Source organism: Cyanistes caeruleus, chromosome Z (genome assembly GCF_971803275.1).
Source record: "Cyanistes caeruleus chromosome Z, bCyaCae1.hap1.1, whole genome shotgun sequence".
In the NCBI taxonomy this organism is placed as follows: Eukaryota; Metazoa; Chordata; class Aves; order Passeriformes; family Paridae; genus Cyanistes; species Cyanistes caeruleus.
Window position 1 is genome coordinate 44,371,098 of NC_141732.1, and position 22,864 is coordinate 44,393,961.

The 22,864-nt window shown below is 36.7% G+C and overlaps 1 protein-coding gene across 2 annotated transcripts in view; it reads left to right on the plus strand.

The window, feature by feature from the left end:
- FRMD3 (FERM domain containing 3) overlaps positions 1 to 22,864 on the plus strand; it is a 137,528-nt gene that overhangs the window by 29,746 nt on the left and 84,918 nt on the right. The window lies entirely within an intron of this gene.

Sequence of the window (22,864 nt, forward strand, 5' to 3'; positions counted from 1 at the left end):
GGAAGAGGAGGGGCAGACACTGTGCTCCTGTGCTTAACTACCCTCTGTGTAGAGTTTCCTTCTAACATCCGAGCAAAAACAGCACTCAGTTTAAAAAAACTTATTAGTTTAAAAAACATTGCCCATTGTCCTGTCACTACATGCCCAAAAGTCCCTCTCTCTTCTTTTTATAAGCCCCCTTAAGGTACTGACAAGCCTCAGTGAGGTTTTCCTGAAGTCTTCTGTTCTCAAGGGTGAACAACCCCAATTCTCTCAGTTTGTGTTTGTAGGAGAGGTGCCCCAGCCCTCTGATCATCATCATTGCCCTCTGGACTCTCTCCCACAGTTCCACATCCTTCCTGTGCTGGGACCCCAGAGCTGGATGCAGGGTTCCAGGTGGGCTCTCACCAGAGCAGAGCAGAGCAGAGGGACAGAATCCCCTCCCTCCCCTGCTGCCCACGCTGCTTTGGATGCAGCCCAGGACACGTTTGGCTCTCTGGGCTGGGAGTGCCCATGGCTGGGTCATGTCCAGCCTCTCACCCACCAGCACCCCCAAATCCTTCTGGGCAGGGTTACTCTCCATCTGTCCATCCTCCAGCCTATGTTGGTACCGGGGGTTGCCAGATGCAGAACCTTGTACTTGTTCTTTTTAAACCGCATGGGATTTCCATGAGCCCAATTCTTGAGCTTGTTCAGGTCCTTCTGGATGACATCCTGTCCTGTGGGTGTGTCAGCTGCATCAGCTGGCATGGTGTCATATGCAAACTTGCTGAATCTGCACTCAATCTCACTGTCTGTGTCTTTGACAAAGACACTAAAGAGCCCTGACGGACACCACTCATCACCAACCTCCAACTGGATGTAGAGCCATTGACAACTCTCTGCCTGTGTCCATCCAGTCAATTCGTAATTCACTGAATAGTTCATCCATCAAATCCATGTCTCTCCTGTTTGGAGATAAGGATGTCACGAGGGACCATGTTGAATTCTAGGCAGATGACATTTGTTGGTCTTCCTGTGTAGATTGTTGTTGCCATGTCATAAAATGCCACCTCTGGTCAGGCACAATTTGCCCTTAGTAAGGCCATATAGCAGCTTTGGATCATCTCCTTGCCTTTTATGTGCCGTAGCAAATCTTCCAGGAGGATTTGCTTCGAGGAAGGATCTTCACAGGCACAGAGATGAGGCTCCTGGGCTGTATAGATATGTATAAGATATTACTTTTAAAAATGGGGGTGATGTTTCCCTTGCCCTCCATGAAAACAAAACATACGTCATTTATTCAGATGGCCGGTCTATAAAGGCTAAAGGGACAAAGAAGCTGTGAAGCTCTATATTTTGATGATTCTTTGATTAGTACACCCCGTTTTAATTCACAAGTTTAACATTCTTGAACCTACTGCTGTGCACCAGCAGCAGCTCACTGCAAGCAACGGTTCCACTTCTGAGCCAACTGGTGAAATATCTTTGAAAACGTATACTGCATCAAAACCACTAATCTACATCAACCAGTAACAGGATTAAAAATACATCAAAACAGAAACTCAAAATATAATTAGGCTAAAGATATAATTAGGCTCCTCCCCCATGCTCCCACTTACAGTCTCAGGAGCTATCGTAAGTGACTTATATGCAAAAAAGTACGTATGGATGCAGGAAATATTTCTCCCTTGCAAATACATCGTGAAGCCCACATATATGCAAACCCTAAGGCATAAACAGATCATCTGAGAAGTATGGTCATATCAGAGTTCCCCTGACTCGCACATTTAAGAACTGACAGAGGCAAGAGGATGAATGATTATAGAGCATTCCTCCCACAAACACTGAAAATAGTTTTCAAAATACTGGATGAAGTCTAGCCAAGAAAAGGAGAAAATCTATTTTAAAACAGAAGAACTTTGTTTCTGTCAGTGGTGATTTTGGGAGCAATATTAACGTGAAGCAGAACTATATGATACATCCAAAACATGTAGTAATTTTGATTACAGGAAAAATAATATCTACCATATTAAAAGAGTTTTGTATGCAGCACTCTCAGCAACTTTAAGTAAATATCACTACCAAAGGATTACAGAAAAACAGAATTTTCAGTACACCAAATGTTCCTCTTGTATTATACATACGAGGGCTAGCACTATATGGTGATACCACTACAATAGTTCTCACAATCAACCTCAATTACATTTGATTTTCCTCTTATCCTCTTATCCTCTTATCCTCTTATCCTCCCCCTTTTCCTTTCTAATGGAAGCAATTAGAAGTTAGCTTTCCTAGGAACAGCAGTTGGCTTAACAAAGCTAAGAAAAAGTCTCACCAATTCCACTCATAATCACCATCATGTTGATATTAACAGATATCACAGTAACCTCAAATCTTAAAATATTAAATACTTCAAATGTCAACAGTCCAGTGATGTTCCAGCGGGACAACGGTAACAAATGCAGACACATTTCCATATTATATTGTGAATTTCTGAATTTTAGAGATCTAATCCTTACATTTAATGCTTATTATTTGAAATTTAATAAACTGGGTAGATTAGAAATCCAACTTTAGAGTAATTTTAAATATCTATAATTAGGAACATGCAAATATCATAAAATATTATCATTTGGTGTGGATTGTCCTTACTTCTCCCTTCTCTTTTTGCCTCATCCTAGCATCATGCACCACAGAAAAACCTTTTTGCAAGCTTTTAAAATACTATTTTTTTTTAGATGCTAAATCTTACTGCAGAACATTTTTATAATGGGCAAAGAATAAGCAAAAGTCTTATTCCTGGTCAGCCCTCCTGGTAGAAAACCTTCATGGTATCCCTCAAACTGATGTCCCACGTCAGCTATGAGAACACTGCATGGAGAATTTACTACTTGAGCATGATGATCTTGTCAGCTTGTCATCTGGCTATGCAGGCATCGTACCTGCCCCCAGAAATGGGGACTGTGCCTGCTTGTGGAAGCAGCTCCTCAGCAGGAGTGCATTCCCTGTGCCACCAGTGCTGTCAGCACACACACTGAATGCTACTGAACAGGATTCCTAGGTGAGCTTCAAATGCTGTGGCCTGACATCCTCGTGCCTTAGGACAGCTTCTCCTCATTGGGCTGAACCATTAGACAGCCGAGTAGCTCGATCCAGATGCTGTGCTGTAAAGTCTGCTTTAAACTTTAAAGTCTGTAAAGAATAAGCCTTCTCACAAAGTTTGGTTCCTAGCATTGCTTAAATAGCTTTCTTTGATGCCAACAGAGGTGCCTCTGTCTGGAAAAAATGTCCAGATTTAAAGCTGTGTCTGCTCCTCCTCCCTACACATATGCCCACATGCACACACACACACACACATACTTGCTTTCTCTAAATTTCCCCTTAACCTTTGGCATGTATTAAATACAACAAAGCAGTCAAAGAAAATGGAAAGTAGTTGGAAATGCAAGACTAACAGTGTCATATACATTTTACTGTAATACTTAGAGTTAGGAGGAAGAAAAATGTTAAGACTGTAAAGCTTCATATCTACAATTGTTTTAAAAGGTGCTGGACTGTTTTTGGTGTCAGCATTTTTATCTCCAGCATATCTGTACTTTGAGATTTTAAGTCTAGAAACCAGTTTGGAACACCTACAATCCCTAAAGATTTTTATATAATCCTGGAATTTTAGATTGACAATTATTCTTAGTAATATCTGCTAACTAGAGGCATTGGACTTTACAACATAAGAGTTCTTATTTTCAGTTCTACTTTCTTTTTTCTCCTGCCCTCACATTATTTCCTATGTCTGTTCTTCCAGAATTAATGGAACTAAAGCAAATGTGCATTCCAGCTGGAAACTTATAATCAGAGCTTTCAAAGAACAGGCTGTGTTCATCTCCACTCACTCAAGATTCAGATGCTAATATCAGCTAGAAGTATATTGAAATTACAAAGGCGAGAACATGAAGTAGTAGTCCTACTGACCAGTTTTGAAATAAGAGCAGTTTCCAGTGGGTTTATAAGTGATTTTCTGATGTTTTGATTATTGAACTCTTCTTCCAGATATTCTCAGGAACAGTGGAAATCTTCGTGCAATGCCATTTCTCAGAAAATATGCAACAGCCACGTGAGACCATGATAATTTAGCAGCAATGTTTCCTGATTTTCTGGTTAAGAGGAAAGTGTAATGGGAAAATACTAGAGCTAAGAAGGAAGCTAACGAACCTGTTTTTTGCTAACATCTCCTGTTAGCAGCTGCACCTTCTCCTTCTCTTAGGAGCAAATGCTACATTAGCAGTAGCAGCCTGGGATTCAACATTTGGCATACATTAAAGTAGCACAATGCAGTGCCAAGTAAAGAAACACCAGCAACTTGGAATGGGACTCTTCTGGCAGAAATCAAATGATTGCTTGGATGAAATTCAATTTTCTGCTACTGGCTTCAAATTGGCTATACTGCTCCTCTATCTAAGAAAATTCAAGTACCAGCAAATACTGAACTAAACAAGGTGCCATTTTCTTGGTATAAACACTTGAAGTGTGAGGTGAAGTTTGCAAGCATAAAAGCTAAACACACGTTATCTTTTGCCACTTACCATTTCATCACTTTTTTATCACGTTATGTTTTTCAGTTTTAAGTAATTTTAGTTTTTATCAGTTTTCTTTATATCATTGGCTTAACTGACTTTCATTATGTAAGCCTAGGTGCCAACCCAGCACCAGGCAGGCACTTGTTCCCACCCCCCCACTGCACCCCCACCCTGGTGGAATAGGAAGGAGAATGAAAAGGAAAACTTGTAGGTTGAGATTAGAAGAATTAACCAACTGAAACAAAGTAAAATAAATAAAATTAATAGGTTTGGGTTTGGTGTGGTTTTTTTTTTGTTTTTTTAGAAAAGGGATAAAACTCAAGGAAAAGCAAGTGATGTACAAATAATTGTTCCCCACCCACTGGCAGATGCCAGACTCCATTCCCAAACACTTACCAGTCCCATTTCCAGGTTACTACCCTACTTTACATACTGTGCAAGATGTTCTATGTAGTGGAATATCCCTTTGGGCAGTGTATGTCACCTGTCCTGGCTATGTTCCCTCCCAGCTTTTTTTGTTTACCACTTCGCTGGCAAAGCATGAGAGACTGAATAAATGCTTGATTTAGGATTGCGATTGCTCAGAGAAGCTGTGGATGCCCCATCCCCAAAAGTGTTCAAGGCCACTCTGGATGGGGCCCTGAGCAATCTGATCTAGTGAATGGGGTCCCTGCCCATGGGATGATCCTTAAAGTCCCTTTCAACCCAAACCATTCTATGATTCTTTGATTATATCTGTTGTGCATTTTTGAACTTGCAGTCTCCTCCCTATAGAAGTCTGTAATCACTGACCTTCTTTAGAATACGTAGACACTGGTTTAGGAGGATCAAGAGGTAGTGCAGTTTTTTACTAGGTAGTTACCGATGTGATCCAGAGCTGCTGACTGAGGGAGATTAGTGCTAACTCTGTGTATTTTACTCCCATGTGCATTTCTGTCTTTTTCACTTGGGTGTGATGTACTTTTAACTGTATTCAGAATTTGATGTTAGGGGCAGAAAAATAAGTATGAAGAAACTAACAACATTGGGTCTATAGCTAAAGAAGTTACCTGAGAGACACTTCTAATAAATATTTAAGCATACCAGTGCCCTTGTTTGAATTTAGTTATGTGTAGGTGAATATCTTTGCTCTTCCAGTTCTGCATGAAAGCATAAATTGTGTGCGTTTTCTTGAGTAGTTGACCTGAAGGAAAACATTCAGGCAGCAAAAGCCAAAGTCATTGTTGTGCCACACTGTCTTTTCTTCCATTTTATATGTGTTTTTACTCACCTCTGACAAAATGTCATGTGGTTGGTTCTCTGTAGCAACGATTTTACAGATTTGAAAGTGCTGTTCACCTCCCTTCAGAAATTTATGCTTACTGACATGGAAATGCACACCCTGATTCTACCCCTGATTCTTTTTAAAAAGACAATTTGGGTGGAGTGACAGAAGCTAAGTATTTTAAAACATCTAAACAATTCTCTGAGTTCTGATGTCAGAGTTACATCAGTGAACATTGCCTTTTTAGGCACCAATATTTGTTACTGAAAATTTATTTAAGTAAATTTTAGGAATGCAGTTTGCCTCTTTATATCAGCTGTTATAGAGGTTTTCTTTGTGCTAAGGTCCTGTGTTACAATATGTAAAATATTTGGTTCTAGTAATTAACCTTTGATTTTAAGTTAATCTGTAAAATTTGAAGCAATTGTAAAGTTTGTATTTACCTAAACCAGAGTTGTTTACCTCCATGAACTGAATAGCATCACTGTAGTACAGGGTCACACTTGTTAATTTCTCTTGCTTACACTTGAAAACTGGTATGCAAGTGGGAAGCTGAATGAGTGGTGGGAAGTTTTTCTTGCTTCTCCCCGAAACAGTTTGGCAGAGCTTGTATGAGAACAACATATGAGAGCAATGGGACACATGCCTCTGTCATCCTTAAAGAACAGTGGGCTTCTGTTTTATTCCTGTTTAATGCAACTTCTGTGGTATTTTTTATAGGGATTAGATTCTTAGTTCATGTATGTTTCTGAAGAAAAATTACTTACAAATGAATAATAGTCTTTGACTATTGCCACATCATATTTCTGCTAGGAGATTGGTGTTCAAACATGCAGGATTGTCATATGGGGACACAAAATGGCATTTTGGCACAGTGTTAGTCTGTTGAGGCTTGTTTTAAATAGTATTAACAGCATTGTGGCACTGAGCTGGTCGGGTCCAAAATTGGTATGCAGAAGGATGAGAGAGAGGAAGTGAACAGCAAATAAAAGCCTACACTGCCAAGCAAGGTACTTGTCTCTGTTGGAATCCTCTTGGAAATGTTTGAGTAGTTCCTTGGGAACAGGTTTGTAGTGAAGACAGAAGAGGTGAAGGAAGGATTTATGTGTAGAGAGAGTATCTCTGAAAATTCACTTACATTAAGTTTAGGAAAGCCCTTCAGAGAGGAAAAACCTCCAAATTTAAAAGTACTGTGGCTATGGTTTTCAAAACTGAAGACTCACAGGTTCTCAGGATATATATTTATGTGGGCAAAGTATTGAACTTACCTTCATCAGGAGACATTGAAATTCCAGTCTCAGGCTGCCAAACTTGGTCTCTCCAGCTGTCTCAAAATACCTTAATTTCTTGGCTGAAACAGAAGGCATTGTACTAATTGCCATCACAAAGATGCTCCAAGAGAATTGTGTATATTAATATTTATTGGAAGTGTTGTGTGACAAAGATAGGGGGCATGTATTAGGCGCTAAAATTAAGGACTTCCCCTTTATTCATACATTTTTGTAATGTTGTGATATGTGGTCTATTTGGTAGTGCAGTGTGGAGATGCTGTTTTACCTGACTTCGGCAAAAAAAAGATGCATACAGATCCTTTAAAGGGACTCTGTCATACAGATTGTTCTTACCTTGGATGCTCATGTTTCACAATCTGCTGAAGCTGGAGGCAAATGCCGAGCACTTCATGCCTGAGGAAACCACTTTTATAGAGGTTTAAGGTGTGAATGTTCAGTGGTGTACATAAAGACAGTTCCCACTCTTTGCTCTCCACACATTCAATTTTCTAGCAGTTGTCCATTCATTTTAAATCTCCATGAATTAAGTAATAATTTTTAAAAAGAGGTGTGCCTCTCTTCCACCTTTTTTAAAAAAATGTATTTACGTTTTGTTTTAGGGTTTCATTTTTGAAGATATTTTTGAATGGGATTTTTTAGAAAGTAAATTTAAGTGGGGTTTTTGTTTTAGATTGGTTTGGGAAAAGTGGAAAAAACTGTTTGATAAGTAAAATATAAGCATGAAAAATGAATAATATTAAATTATAACTTTTTTTTGGTTTTTTGAAGAGATGGTAAATTTGGAAATTTTTTTTGGTGTAGTTTGGCTTGTTTAGTTTTTTATTAGTTTTTTTGGCATTCAGATGTAGCATCCAGGCCCCTGGTGGGCTATAGGTGTGAGCTTTTGGGTTTTTTGGGGTTTTTAGTTTTCAGTAGGCTTGAGTAGCTTTAAGAAAAAGAAAAGCTATAGTTTGGGGAATTTTTTTAGTTTTAGCTACTAAAAAAAATTAAAAGTAAAGGAGAGTTATTTTTTGTTATTTTTGTAGATAATATACTCTAGGAGTAGAATATGGAGGAGTGAGTGCAGTTTCTGAAAACAAATTTTACACTTTTTTGCTTGTTTTTAGAACTAGTCTTAAAGGTGTAGGACTTAATATTTAGCATAAACAGAATAGACAGTAGGGGATATAAGAATTATGAAGTTACTTTAGGATATTTTACTTTTAATTTTTATGTTCTTAGCTTATTACTAAAACAAATACGTACTTTAACATTATACACACATATACATATATATCCATATATAGCTATATTTAGATAATGGTAGTGATATTTAGTAAATTCTGATATTGATATACAGTTTTTATTTAAAAATTAAATTTTCTTGAGGTATGTACTGTGTTGTTTTATTTTTTATATGTAAATTGGTTTCTGAGTAAAGACAATTTTATGAATGGGTTTGTTTGTATCTGAGGTAGAATTGATTTAAATTTTTTTTTTAAATAAAATTTTGATATGTACTATAGGGAATTCATTTTTGTTTATTGTATGTAGGGGCTTAGATTGGGTAGGGTTTGTTTGGTTGGTGAAACTTTGGGTGTTAACTAACTAGGTGAATTTTGTTAGATATTGTTTTTAATTTTTGAAATACTTTTTCCTTAATGTTTTTAAGGTGGTTTTTAACAATCTATTGTATTTTTTTAATTTGCTTTTAGTTGGTACATGGCAGGAGATATGATACATTTATTTAGTGTTATGTTCTTTAGCTTAGGTGTTGATAAAGCTATTTTTGAAATTAATTTTGTTGTTTGACTTAATTTTTCAGGGGTATTATGTTTTTAAAGCACTTGTTTTTTAAGGCTTAGGATGATGTTATGTGCTGTAGTGTGAGGTGTATAGTAGGTTTTTAGCTGTTTTGTGCTGGTTTTTATTATTATGAGTACATAGTGTTTATTTTGTGGTGTTCAGGGTAGTGTAATGTAATTAATTTGCTAAGCTTTTTTATACTTATATTTGGACTACTGTTCATTATATTATAGAGATTTTATTTGTTTGGCTTTTTTGATTGTAACATATGTTTTATAGTTATGGATAATTTGAGAAATATTTTTTTATGGTTAAATTAATTTTTTGGTTTTGTGCTTATTTCTGGGTGGTATTTTTATTTTTATGACTTAAGGTATTATGGGCTTATTGCATTAGAACTAATTTTCTTTTGTGTTGCTAATTTAAGTTTCTTTTTGACACTTTTTTTTTGTAGTTTGATTTATTTTTTGGTATTTTGGTGCTCCTCATTAGCTTTACTTTTGGGGACATGGGCATTTATGTGGTGGAGTTTTATAGATAGTTTTTTTACTTTGGTAGTGATGGTTTTTTACTTTTTAGCAACTTAAATTGGTTTTTTTCTTACATTGTTAATTAGCTTTTTAAATTATTCTTTTATTTTTATAGAGTATTGGCTATTGTTTATAAATTGGTATAGAGACAGAGCTTTGGTTACTTTTTTTTTTAGCAAAGTTTAGAGCTAGTTGAATGGCTTTGACTTTAGTAAATTGGCTTGATTTTTTAAAAAAAAATTTTATTTTTTATTTTTTTCACTTATTTTTTGTGACTTGTGTTGGGATTTTTATGGTTGTTTTCTACTTTTATTTAATTTTTACGATGTGGTAAGAACTATTAGTAAAAACAACATTGTGCTTTTTTGTTGGCAGTTGGTTGTATGGTGGAGCTTTTTTAGAATGTGTTACTTTTTGTTTCATGGGGGTTTTTTTTGTTTTTTTTGTGACACTACAGTCTTTACTCTTAGGCTAATTTGTATTTATTTTTGAAATTTTAGGTTGATTTAGTTTTCCAGGTGTGCTATATGATGAGAGCAATCTACTTGTTCCATGTAGCATTGGTGGCATGGTGGGTGGAGGGAACTTTTGCTTTGAATATTTACTTTAGTATTGATAATTGGGGTGCCAGAAGGAGTTGTGTTTTACTGTTTATTATTTTTGAGGTCGCTTGGACTCTTATGGGCTGCCAAAATTTTCTCCTCTGTTGGAGTGTGTTTTTACTTTTTTAACTTTTGACTTTAAAATTTTAGTGGTCTATTTTGACTTTTATTAGGCATTTTTTGTTAAAGGCTTTAGGCCAGAATGTGGCTCCTGGCTGTAGAGTAGAGTACATTCTTTACATCTGGTCCTGTTTTGATTGGGCTAAGGGTTATTGTATGAGTGTTTTTTTGTTTGATTTGGGAAAAGGTTTGTTGTTGTTTAGGGCTTTATTGGAAAGTGTTCTTGCGGGTGACCAGGTAGATAGGGCTCATAATTTGGCTGTACTTAGGAATACGTATTTTTTAAAAGCTTATGGTATTTAAGAATGGTTGTGGGGTTTTTCTTGTTGGTTGGGGGAGATATTGTTGTGATATTATTGATGATATTGGTGGGAACTTGACGCTGTTTATTTTGCTACTTTGCTCTTAGGAATAAGATTTTTTTATTAGGTTTTTAAATTTTGCTTTTTATGATGGTGGAATGAGCTTTTAGGAAAATTTAAATGATTTTTTTTTTTTATTAAAACACTTTTGTTGTGTTCCCCTACATAATGATATTATTGATGTATTGCAGATGTTTTGAAGCTTTATTTTTTTTCAGTGCAGTCTGAATTAATCTATGGCAGATGGCAGGATTGTGTTTTTACTTGTGGGGTAATTGGTTCTAGGTGTACTGCACTCCCCCTTCCATGAAGGTAAACTGAGGCTTGTATCTTGTTGCTAAAGGAATGGAGAGTAATGTATTGGCAATGTTAATAGTTGTTATTATAATAGTTATTTGCCTTGGATTAATGTTAATGTTAATTACCTTGGATTATAGTTTGTATTGGAGCTCCAACTTGTCTGGCACAGTGGCGCTCAGTGGGGGAGTCATTTTATTTAAGGTATGATAGCTAATTTTAATTTTTTTTAGATTTGCTAAATGGGACTGTTGAAGGCTGAGTGAGTTTTTTTGACCACCCCTTGGCTCTTTATTTTATGGATTGTTTCATGGATGGCAATTATAGCATTTTGAGTTGTTCTGTGCTGTTGGCAGTGCACTGTTGAAGTAGCAATTGATACTTGTTCTTCTCTCTTCAGAAGTTTTATTGTAGATGGGGTTTTTTATAGTCTAGGTAAGATGTTTAATTTCTCAATGCTTTTTGTCCCAACAGACACTATTTTAAATGCTTACTTGAGTTCTTTTGGGTCTTTGCAATACTAACTTTGGAGGGAGCTTATGCTTAAAATGTATGGGTCTTTTGAGCCAGTCAAAATAGGGTGTTTTTTCTACTTATTTTTTGTTAGGCTTATATTAGGTTTTATTAAAGTAAAGTTCCGTGATCTTTCTATCGTGCTAGCAATAGAAACAGATTTTGTTCACCCATGTCTTGATAGGATTAATGTGCATTACACATTAGTGTGGACTAAAGTCTTATGTTTTTGTGGTTTTGATGTATTAGGCTAATGAATTTACATAGTCTAAAAACCACATTTTTTCCTAGACTACCTGGCTAGAAGCAGGGCCCCTCTAAGCCTGATTATCCTTCTTTGGATATATGTTTTGAAGGTTTTTTTAAGGAGATTGGACATGTCATTATTATTATACTTGTCAGTTTGGCTATGGGTTATTGGAGTTGTTGTTTTTTTTTTTTTTTTGTGGAACTTTTTTTAGAGTTTTGTTGTTTTTTAATTTAAGTGCCTGTTCTAGCAGAGTAGCATTAGATTTTCCATCTTCTTCATGTTTTCTCTACAGTTATGTAGGAAGAATTACAGCTCAGCTCATGGGGTGTATTTTTTTACCTTATTTGAGAGACTTTTGTGTGTGGTACTAGAACTTTTGATTTGCACTGCTGAGATTTGGAGAAAGCTTTTTTTTAAAATTTTTTCTTTGAGTTTTATTGTGATTTTTAAAAAATCTTCTAGTTTTTGTAGTTGTGTTTTTACAGCTGTGATTTTTGCATGTATTCAGAGCTTCTTCACCATATTAAGTACACTTCCTTTGTCATCTTGTTTTATTATTACTAAAGCAGCACTATTTTTGTGGCCCAAGTCGTATAAGTTTTTGCTACATTACAGATGTCTATGGTACTAAGTTTGGATTTTTAGTTGTAGGTTATCTGAGAAGACAATTTTTGCCACTGCCATTTTTTTCCAAGTATTGAGTTTTTTGTTCCATGGTTTTTCATTTGGTTTGCTGCATATAGAAATCATCTGCACACAGATATCCTTGTGTCACACTTTTTAAGATCTGTGCTTAGAGATTGTGAGGGTTAGCCTTTTCCATCATATTTTGATTTATAATTGGATGATGTGGTAAGGATTTTAAATGCTTTTCTTTAGTACTGTCTAAAATTGTAGCTTTGCTTGCAGTGTCTCAAAGACAGACTAAGTAAGTACTTTTAGATTCATCAGATCATTGAGCGTAATTTTTTTTAGGCTACATAGGTCTTTTAGGGAAAAGGACTTAATAGAGATTTTTGATTTTGTGTCAGTTGCTTTGACTTCTGATTATGTGTTAGGAGTTGGCTTTGAGGGTCCTTCCCCATGATTATTATCTATTGGTTGATTGGTTTTGGTTGTGTGCTTCGTTTTCATGGCTACTGTTAGTGGCTTAGGATCACTATTTGGTTTAATTGTTGGTTTAGGCTCACTGTTTGGTTTAGTTATAACCTGAGTAGCTGGGGTGTTGGCTGCAGCCTGAGTTACTGGGATTACAATATTGGTGTTATCTTTAGATAAGGAAATAAGCTTAGGGACTAGAAAGGGTATTAAAACTTTAAAAAAGCTTAGGGGCTAGAGGCACATGAAGGCTTTTACTCAGAGAGACATGAATTTAAGCAACATGGCTGTTGAATGCTTTATTTTAATATATATAGAGAGCAAATACAACTAAAATGCAATTAATATAGGTTTTTTCTACTTTTTTGAGCTGTATGTTGGGTGCCAAAAAATGTATTTTTTTAGTTTAGGTTATATTTGGAAAGAAATTTTTGAATGGAGTGTTTTTAGAAAGCAAATTGAAGCAGTCTGTCTTTTAATTGGTTTGGGAAAAGATTTTTTCTTGGGAAAAAAGGTGGAAAAAACCTGTTTATTTAACAAGTAAAACATTCACAGGCATGAAAAATTAATAATATCAAACAATAAAACTCCTTGCTGTTCTGAAGAGATGGCAAATCCAGGAATGTCCTTGTTGTGTGGTGTAGCTCGGCTCTCTCAGTCTCTTATCAGTCCCTCCAGCTCTGGAAAGTGCCAAGGCCCAGGCCTCGGTGGGCCACAGGCCTGAGCTCCCAGGTTTTTCCTGGGTTTTCGGTTCAGAGTATGTTTGAGCAGTTTTAAGAAAAAGAGAAGCCACAGTCTGGGGAACTTTTATGCTTCAGCTAGTTAAAAAAACTAACTAAAAGCAAAGGAAAGCTCTCTATCACTGTCCATGCTGCAGACAACACAGTCTAGGAGCAGAATGTAGGGGGGAGCAAGTGCAGTTTCTGAAAACAAACTGTGCGCTTCGTTTTCTTCTCTTTGCTCTCAGAACCAGTCTTAAGGGTGCAGAACTTAACACCCAGCACGAGCAGAACAGACTACTGGGGACACAAACATGGTAAAGTCGCCCTAGGACGTGTTTTATTAGAAACAGTTTCTACCAGCAGCAATGACTTCACCACCTTACTTTGTATTTCTGTGAACTGTAGGACAGATAATTGGCAACCTAGTGCACCAACTGTAAGTAGGAAGATTACAAATCACTATTGTTTCTTTTCCTTTTTTGTTGCAGGAAATGCTAAACAGTCTCTCTGTACAGACAAGCTTAGAATGGTGAATACACAAGTAGATAGGAGAAGGAAACATAAAAAGCGAGAAATACTCCGGCCCAGAAAATATTTTATTTTCTCTGATACATCATAAAGGTGTTTAATTAATTTTTTTTTCTCTCTTGTTCATCTTACCACCCTGAGGGTGCATAAACTGAGAATTTCCACCCGCCTTTAGTTTCTGTCACTTTAGGCTTTCTAGAAACCCCAATAAGGCATTTTCCTTTTTTATGTTCACTTGCAATATATATTCAATGCAAGATCTTAAAAACTTGAGAGATATCTGTAATTGATTTTACTTATATATTTAAAAAACATCTTTATCCCTTATTTACACAATTTTCATTTTTAACTTCCCCTCAGTACTGATGTGATAGTTAAAAATGCTTGGAACTGTCAGTACCTATGAAAGGAACAAGTGTTTCTGATGTGCACTTGTAACTACATACTGTAATTAGATTTCCCTGTGCTTTTGTGAGTATAAGTGCTGTCAAGTCATCACTGGTCAGTGCCAGTGTTCACTAATAATAGAGCATGAAAATGTGGAAAGAGGCTGTGCTGGCAGCAATGCTGTCCATAACAAATTTTGCCTAAAAGAGCAGAGAAGAAAATCTTAGTGTGTTGCAGGTCAGTGAAACTGGGAAGAATGTGCTTGATTTTAGTAGAAGGCTCAATTCTTTTACCTGTCCATGATGGTCACTTCTACTATAAGCAGAGATCCTTAACACAGATCATCATCACAGCATGACAGAACCATAGAATAATTTGGACTGGAAGGGACCTTTAAAGGTGCTGTAATCCAACCTTCCTGCAATGAGCAGGCACAAGTGATGAGCAAGAAAAAAGCATGATCCAAGTAGAATTCTAATATCCACCCTATACCTGTGTGGCTTTGCATTTGCTGGGTTTTTTTACATTGGCTTGTTCTAGTTTTCAGTTTCCTGGCATGCTTTTTTTGTTTGTTTTTGATGTTGTAGGGGTTTATTTGGTTGTTTCTGTTTGTCAGTTTGCTGTTTTCTGTATGTGTTTGTGTTTTATTCTTGTTTTTCCTAAAGGTATTTACAAGCATCAAGTTTCCAGTGAAAGAAATGGAGACCTGCTCTAGAGATCAGAGCTGTAGAGCATGTGCTGTTCCCTGTTAGCTCTTTGTGCAATGACATGCAGAGGAGAATTGAGGAAGGAGTTGTAAGATCATCCCTGAGCTGTGTGAAGCCATGGGGCAATTCCTTTTAGTGGCAGTGCACTGAGGCATGGTGGCAGTAGTGGTCAGAATGTTACTTTGAGCTGGGAAAGCATTTCATTCACTATTTTTACTGTTCAGATCATTCATGCAAAACTCATTTGCTTCATGTTTGTTTAACAAAGGAAAAATTGATTCTAAATGCTAGATTTTCATTTAGATGATTGGTGGGTTTTCCACCAATCCACCAGAAAATGGTGGATTTTCTGTACCTCTTATTTTATTTAAATAGCTTTATTTTTTGACTTTAAGCAATGATTGCTCAATAATTATTCAGTGATGGATTAGCTAAATTCCTCAAAGTGCTAAATACGAAGAGCTTTCTTACCTTTTAAATGTTTTCATAAAGAAAATCAATACCAAATTCTTGTTGGCTGAGTTTTTAGAATGTGCACTCTCTCATTTGAAATGTCTTTGGTGGCATTAGGTATGCTAAAACATAAAGTGGAACTGGCATTTTCTGGAAAGAAAGATCAAAGAGTGTAAGGATTGTGCAAAATAGAGATCTGTTGTGTTACTCAGTTTCCTAAGGAATTTCAAAGAAAATTTCAAACCCTGTTACTTTTAAAATATTTAATATTTATGCAACTTATTGGTCAGCTTACTTTTGAACTAATGAGCATAAAAGGAGCGGTAATTAATTGGCTTTTTCATCTCTAGAAAACTTTAAAATTAAACTTAATAATAATGAAATTAATACTCAGATGTCTTTGGTATACTTGAAAGCAGAGTGAAGAAATGAGGCTTAATCATTCTGTTTCATTGCATAATTTACTCAATCCTTTTGTCTTGAAGATGTTGTTCCTCCTGTTCTACTGGTTCCAGTTCATACCATTGCAGAACAATGCTCTGATGTAATTTCCCATGACTGCACAATTGATACTAAGAACAAACCTACTTTTTCTCACTTTCCTTTGGGAATCTGGTAAACTTTTCAAAGGCTCCTGCTGCAAGTAGGTTAAGGGACACAGCAATCTGGAGTCAGTAGCTGTTTTATCCTTGTCAGGTCCAGGTGTATCTTGGGATGCTACACATGTGTATCTTGAGTGCTGAATCTTCACACTCACCCTAGCTGCTGGATAGGTGGTGGTAAAAAAGCTTTAGGCCTTTGCTCTGCCTCTTTCAAGTGTACTTTCACTGTGCTACTACTGAGTCTTGTGTCTGCTGACAGTTTTCTGGGTTTTACTGCCCTGCACAGAGGACATTCCAGTGAGCAGTGACCTGGGCACGCACCTTCCCTTTGCAAATCTGTCTCTTAGACCTTCTCCTGAGAAGGTATGATGTATGCATGTGGCATTACCATGATATGTGCATGTGTTTCAGACCTTTGGAAGTCTGTGTGTTGGGCAGTGCTGCCATTTTGCAAAGTTCAACATGCTGAAACTAAAAAAAGTTAAATTAAATAGAGGTTAACAAAAATATGTAAGCATATGTAAAGGGAAACCCAAAAAAGTGACCCTGCCTTACTCATGTTACATATACATTGAATTTTATTGAGACTAAGACAAGAGAATTTGTGCACTGATTTCTATATTTGACCTTAGAATTTGTGTATGAATTTGAGCTATACAGATTAGCAGGAAGAGCCTTTTTGTGATGTGTGAATAGCAGCTTGCATTGTAGGCTGAGATGCTAGCCTGAGACTGCAAAATGCTATGTGGTGCATACTTATTTTTCGTTTTTCCTCCTCCTAGCTGTCAACTCATTCAGACTCCATCAAATGTAATGTAAAGTTACTTCAGCAACTGACCCTTGCTGAATTAAGCTGTGAGTTTGCTTTTTTTTTTTTTTTTCCAAATGCTGGTGAACTTTCAGAATGGGATCCAAGATTTCTAATAAATAACTTTAAAATATGACCTTTTGCAGGAGGGGATCCCCTAAAATAATCTTTTCAGCTAGTATTTTAAAAGTGAAATCTGAATGTATATTTAGCCATACTACTTACTGATTTAGAAGGGCTTAATGAACTTCTTCATCAACATTCTTCTCACACATGCATTTTTGAAAGCCATGAAAGATTTGTCATGGTAACTTGAATGTCTGTGTTGCTAGCCCAGAAGCTGGTGTTACTGAGGCGAGAGTACTATGTTTTATACTGATTCTGCTGTTGCTCTCACTGTTACATGCTTTAGGCATGGCACACCCTGAAGTGAGTTAGTATTGAATGTTTGAATGCTATTTTTGCATTCTATGTCACCAGTAAAGCTAGTGTAGAGCCAGCCACAATAAACTCTACCACAACAAAGCTGAGTCGGTTGCTGGATGCGTCCCGTAGTAATCTTTTTCTCCTCTGTTTTCTGTGGTGGTTCTGCTTTCCCTTACTCTGAATAATAGTGTCTCACCACTGGAATCATCTGCTTGTCCTGGGTTGTAACAAAAATTACTGTCAGGGGGATAAAAATATTGTCCATATTTCCTTTATGTGATCTTTAGGGTATATTGGACTGTGATTAACAGTCTGAGTAAGACCTTGAATTACCTGTGAGCTTCTCTGAGAAGCCAGTATAGGTAAGGAAGTTTCCAGTTTGCCTTTCTATTCACCCTGTGATGATTTTGGCGGGTGCAAGAGAAGGGTTTTTATTAGCTCTGGATGTATCTAGGAAAGAGCTAGTGTATTTCCCTAGTCATGTTTCTGAGGGCAGACATGCTGTAGCATTCACTGATGCTGCTCTTTACCTTTTCATTCTGAGTAAATAAATCAAGTCTTAAAAAGAAAACAAATATATACATTTATTACTTAGATGTTTTCCATTAATGTGCTAGCAACTGAGATGCTGCTGTTACCAGACAAATTTCCTGCTACATCCTTAATGCAGCTCCTTTCCGGAGAAGTTATGTTATACCTATAGTTTTTTACATTGTCAGGAAACAGTCATCTTATTAAGATGAAAAGTTAATGAGAATTTTCCTTCTGCAGAGGGACTAATGGTTCAGGCTAGTCTGGAGCAAGACTGTCTTCCTGACTGAAATATTATTGTTAAGTGGATGGAATGGATGCAAGATTAGATTATCAAAGTGAATAATGCAGATGGTATTCTTGCTGTATTTTGGGTGTTCAGTGCTAGAAGAATACAATAAAATAGGTTTTGAAAGTACCTTATTCCTCACTGTAGCTAAATAAGCACCAAAATGTGAGGATTGTAATACAGCTATTTTTGCACATGATAGGAAAACAAGTGGTAAGGCAAAAAACTGTCAAAACATAATTCATTAAATCAAGGCAATTTGTCATTAAACCTTGGATTACCAAGAACAAAATTTGTTTAATGGAAAATATTGTCAGATGCTTGTAATAGGTTATCAGAATAAAGACTATTTATACATTTGGTATGGAATTCAGACAGCAGGTATTTTGTGTTGTCTTGCAGCTGCAGTTAGATGCAATGTTGATCTTCACAGTAAAACAGTTTTTTGCAGTTAATGTTTTATTGTCTGTATTCATTAAGCTGTTCCGGTAGAATGTATTGTACTTATTTGTAGATCAGATATAATTCTGTAATAAAGGGATTAATTTTGCAATTTAAAATTTGAAACCTGTGATTTAAATGACCTTTGGATGTTTGCTTTTCCATGGTGTAGGCAGAAGAGTGTTGCACTAGGTAAGCTGAAACTTTGTCCTTGACACAGATTATTATCTCTGTTCAGGAGAAAAGCTGAGTTGAATTCTCATTTTTGTAGTCCTGGCAGGATGCTGTTGAAGGCTAATAGTTTATTGATAACCCTTTTGATTTCACTATTTCATTTGCTGCATATTGCGTGGCACATTTGCTATTCTTTTCCAAGCATATTCAAATCACTCCTCAAATGGAAAGATTGGTTTTTTAAGATAAGAAAACTGTATTTACAGGGCGTGTCTGCTTCTTCTCTCACTTTCTGGTGTTTTGAAGGAATGTTTGCACTTCCCTTAGCTCGGGGCTCATGTTTTCCGTGTAAAATTTTGGTTTTATGTTCAACCAGAGACTCTTGCCCAGTTCTATGGTAAATGATTCCTTCAAAAGGAGTTAAAATATCACAACAATTTTAGTGCAATAATGGGAGCCATCATTGTCATCCTCTGGTATTACTCATAACAGAGAGTGGTGTGAAACAAGAGAAGGGTATGACAGCTGCAACCTGACTGTGCAGTTGAGAGTTTGAGACCTGCTCCTGTTGCACAACCTATTTTAGAATATTGTAATTTTTCTTTTGGTGATTTGAGAAAGAAGCTGAAAAAATATGTGAATTTATATCTTAATCTGTTAGAAGTTTAGTGGGGTTTTTTTGTTTTGTTTGGGGGTTTTGCTTTGTTTTGGTTTTTTTGTGGTTTTTGTTTGGTTGGTTTTGTTTTGTTTTGTTTTCATGTGCACGATGTAGTTAACCCATAATAATTTTGCAGTAGAAGAATCTTAATGTTTTAGCTTTCTGGTAATTTCAAAGATCTTTGACAGAATCCATGGTTCCAAGTGGCAGATGAGGAGGGTTGAATGAGCTGGGGAATGTTCTAATAGAAACAGAATAGAGTTTGAAATGGTCACAAGGAGTCTAAAGTAGATGACATTGCCACCTGATGTAAGCAGGATCTGTTTTCTGTGTTTCCATAGCTGAGATTTTTTTGAGAACCTTGGCAAAATCAGCTTAAACATTCAGTCCATGGCTCTGAGGATTTCCCTTGATTCTGCCAGGAGGGAGGAGCCACGCCTGTTTTTCCTCCTGATACAGGCTAACATTGAAAATTCGTGCCACAGTGAGACAGGAATCATGACAGTAACAGAGCCAGGGCTGACATTTAGTTTCCTGTGTTTTCATGGGAGGGAATGCACAGTTCCATCCAAGGGCAAGCTGCCCACCTGCTTTCTGTTTCATTAGTCTATCATGAACTGACTGGGTGTTTCCAGGGCTGGTATAAAAAGGATAAAAAGGATATCCACCCCCTTTACTCTTTCCTTGGTGCTAGCTCACACATACACATCTTGTACCAAGTTGTATTGGCTGTTAGAGGGCACAGGAGATTTTCCCAATTTTCAAACGCCTTATTGGTCCTTCCAAAATTTTTGGGGAAAGGATGCCTATATTCTCTACAGCTGCTCAGTATATGAGGAGTTTTTGGGATTGTGAAGTTTTGTGTAATTTTGAAGTGTGATGTTGAAGAACAACGTAGATGTTTGACATAGATTGTTGTGCATGTGTATTTTAAGACTTCTTTGGTTGATCTGTAAAAAATTTCACCCAATATGACTGTTTATAATTGGTCATAAGTGTTTTAGGGATTCAGTGAAACAAGGATGAAATTGCATCTTAAAACTTTTTGAGAAAAGCTGTGCTTAAAACTTTGGAATGTGTTCTGGCTTGTGATAAAGTCAATATTATTAGATATGACAGCGTATATACATTTTAAAGTAACAGTTTTTGAATGCTGTCAAATAGATCATAGTCCTTCATTAAATCCATTTGATGAAAAGAGATTGTTCTAGATAGGTAGCTATCTAGTATATTTTTTCTTAGTAATGTTTGTGGGAAATGATGGTGTTCTGTGTTGCCAGTACAACCAAAGAATGTTTTTTCCAAGTTTGTTTTGTAAAGCTCATAATGCAGTAGAATTAACCAGCATCAGAGTTTGCATATTTTAACCTCTTTTTAAAAAAGCTTTAAGTCAAGATTGACTGCCTTATCTAAAGACATGCTGTAGAAAAAAAAAAAAGCAATTATTTCATTTTATGAAAGATAAGGCTGGCAAGTGTGATATGTTAATTGGATAAAATGGTATATTCTGAATTATGCCAAATCATCTAATGGCCTTCTCTAATGTTAGAATCCCTTAGTCCTTCTTCTTGACATCTTTTTTGTATTTATATATGAAGTGTGTACATGTAGTATATATATATATATATATATATATATATACACACACATACACAGAAAATATGGGGTGTGTATGTCTGAGACGTAGCAAAGGTGCAGTATAAGCTAGAAAAGGAAATGCCTTTAATGAGCTAAATGCATGATGATGGTCAGCATTTTTAATCTATTGGCCATTGCTGTAAGAGATTCTTTATTAAATATTTCAAGTTTAATATGTTCAGCCATGTATGAGTATGCACTGCAGCCATTCAGCGGGGTCAGTGTTTAAATAGGTAGTAATATCAGGAATTACTGAAACACCTTTCAGCCGTCCTGTGAAATTGTGTCCTTCAGCAGGTTGGTGCTTTCTGACAGCTGTGTTCTGGGTTATTCTCTTGTGCTGCCCTCCTGCCATGCCTATAACCCAATGCACAGAATCAATGCTCAGAGCATGCAAGCTGATACGCATTTATATTTGTGTTTCTGCTGGCTGTTGAAAGAAGGTGACAAAGACAAAACTTCAGAGGATTGGCTGCTGGGTACCTCAATGTGTGATACCTACCTGCACCAGGTGAGGCTGGCCACCCACTATTGCATGGTGAAAAGGAAGATGAACAGAACTGGGAAGGGTTAGGGAAGACTAGGTGGAGAGACTGAGGAGCATAAGAGCACAGTGTCATTCCTGCACTAAACTAGAGTTTAAATGCCTTGTAAGAAAGAGAATCTTTCATCTTTTCTAGAAAAATATACTCTGGTTTACTGAGTCTCATGTTTCTGATACAGTTTTGCTTAACTCTGGTGCATTCTCAGTTGAGTTTTCAGTGCAATGGTTCCTCAAGGCTCTTCAGAGAACATGTGAAGATGGATGGATTTGGGCTAATGGCAGCAGTGCAGTTGGTGGCAATGCCTTTAGAGAATAACAGAATATTCGATCATCAAGTCCAGATCCGAAGTGAATGTCTCATATGAGGATGAACCTACAACCTTGACATCACATGCTTTTACCAACTGAGCTAATCCCAGTGGTCTTCCCCTGATCTCTGCTTTCCTTCTTCTTGCTGCTTTTCTTGTGCTTAGGGCACACGGCTAAGAATGATTGCTGCATCCCACAAGGAGGGGGATGAAGGAGGCCACTGAAATGTCTGATTGCTCTCTCACCAATTTCCACACTGGCTTGTTTCTTGCTTTATTTTACAAAAGTTATTTTGCATCAATGTGTCAGGCAGAAAGACAAATCCAAAAAGTCGTCTTGTGCTGCAAGACAAGATACCTTTTCTTCTTTGATGTCATCTGCTCATTTATGTAACTTCTCCAATTTTGAAAAAGAGGTTCATTATAAAAGAATTTCATCCTGAGGTTTTGCAGTCAGTTTTGGCAGAGCAGGTACAAAGCTGTCAGAGCTTTGCTTCTCAGAATCTGCATGTCAGCTTTGCATTGCATCTAGCTCTTTCTTAAGACGCTTTTTAAGATTTTTTTTTTTCTTACATAAACCTGTAGTACCCACAGATGACCTGGGTGAGGAGAATGCAGCCTTAGTTTGCTCCCAAATTACAAGAGGTTCAGGACAGGTTTTCTACCATCAGAGGACAATAAGAAGTCTTACTTTACTTTTTATTTTGCAATAATATTCAAAGACATTTACTCCTTTTTTCAAGTTGCTTAGTTGTCCTCCTGATATTTGCTGTTACTCTGCTTCAATTCTAAATGTGACAGGAATTTAAAGAGAGACCTCTCTGATGCAACCATGACCTAGGAACCAGCTGTACTATCTATTTATGAAAGTTACTGTATGTTATAATTTTTGACAGGTCTCCTTCCACTCCATAATCATCTGTGTGAGAACACGAGTTTATTTCCAAAATTATGGTTTGATGCTTAAATACCTGTTAACAAGGTACATCATCTGAAAAAA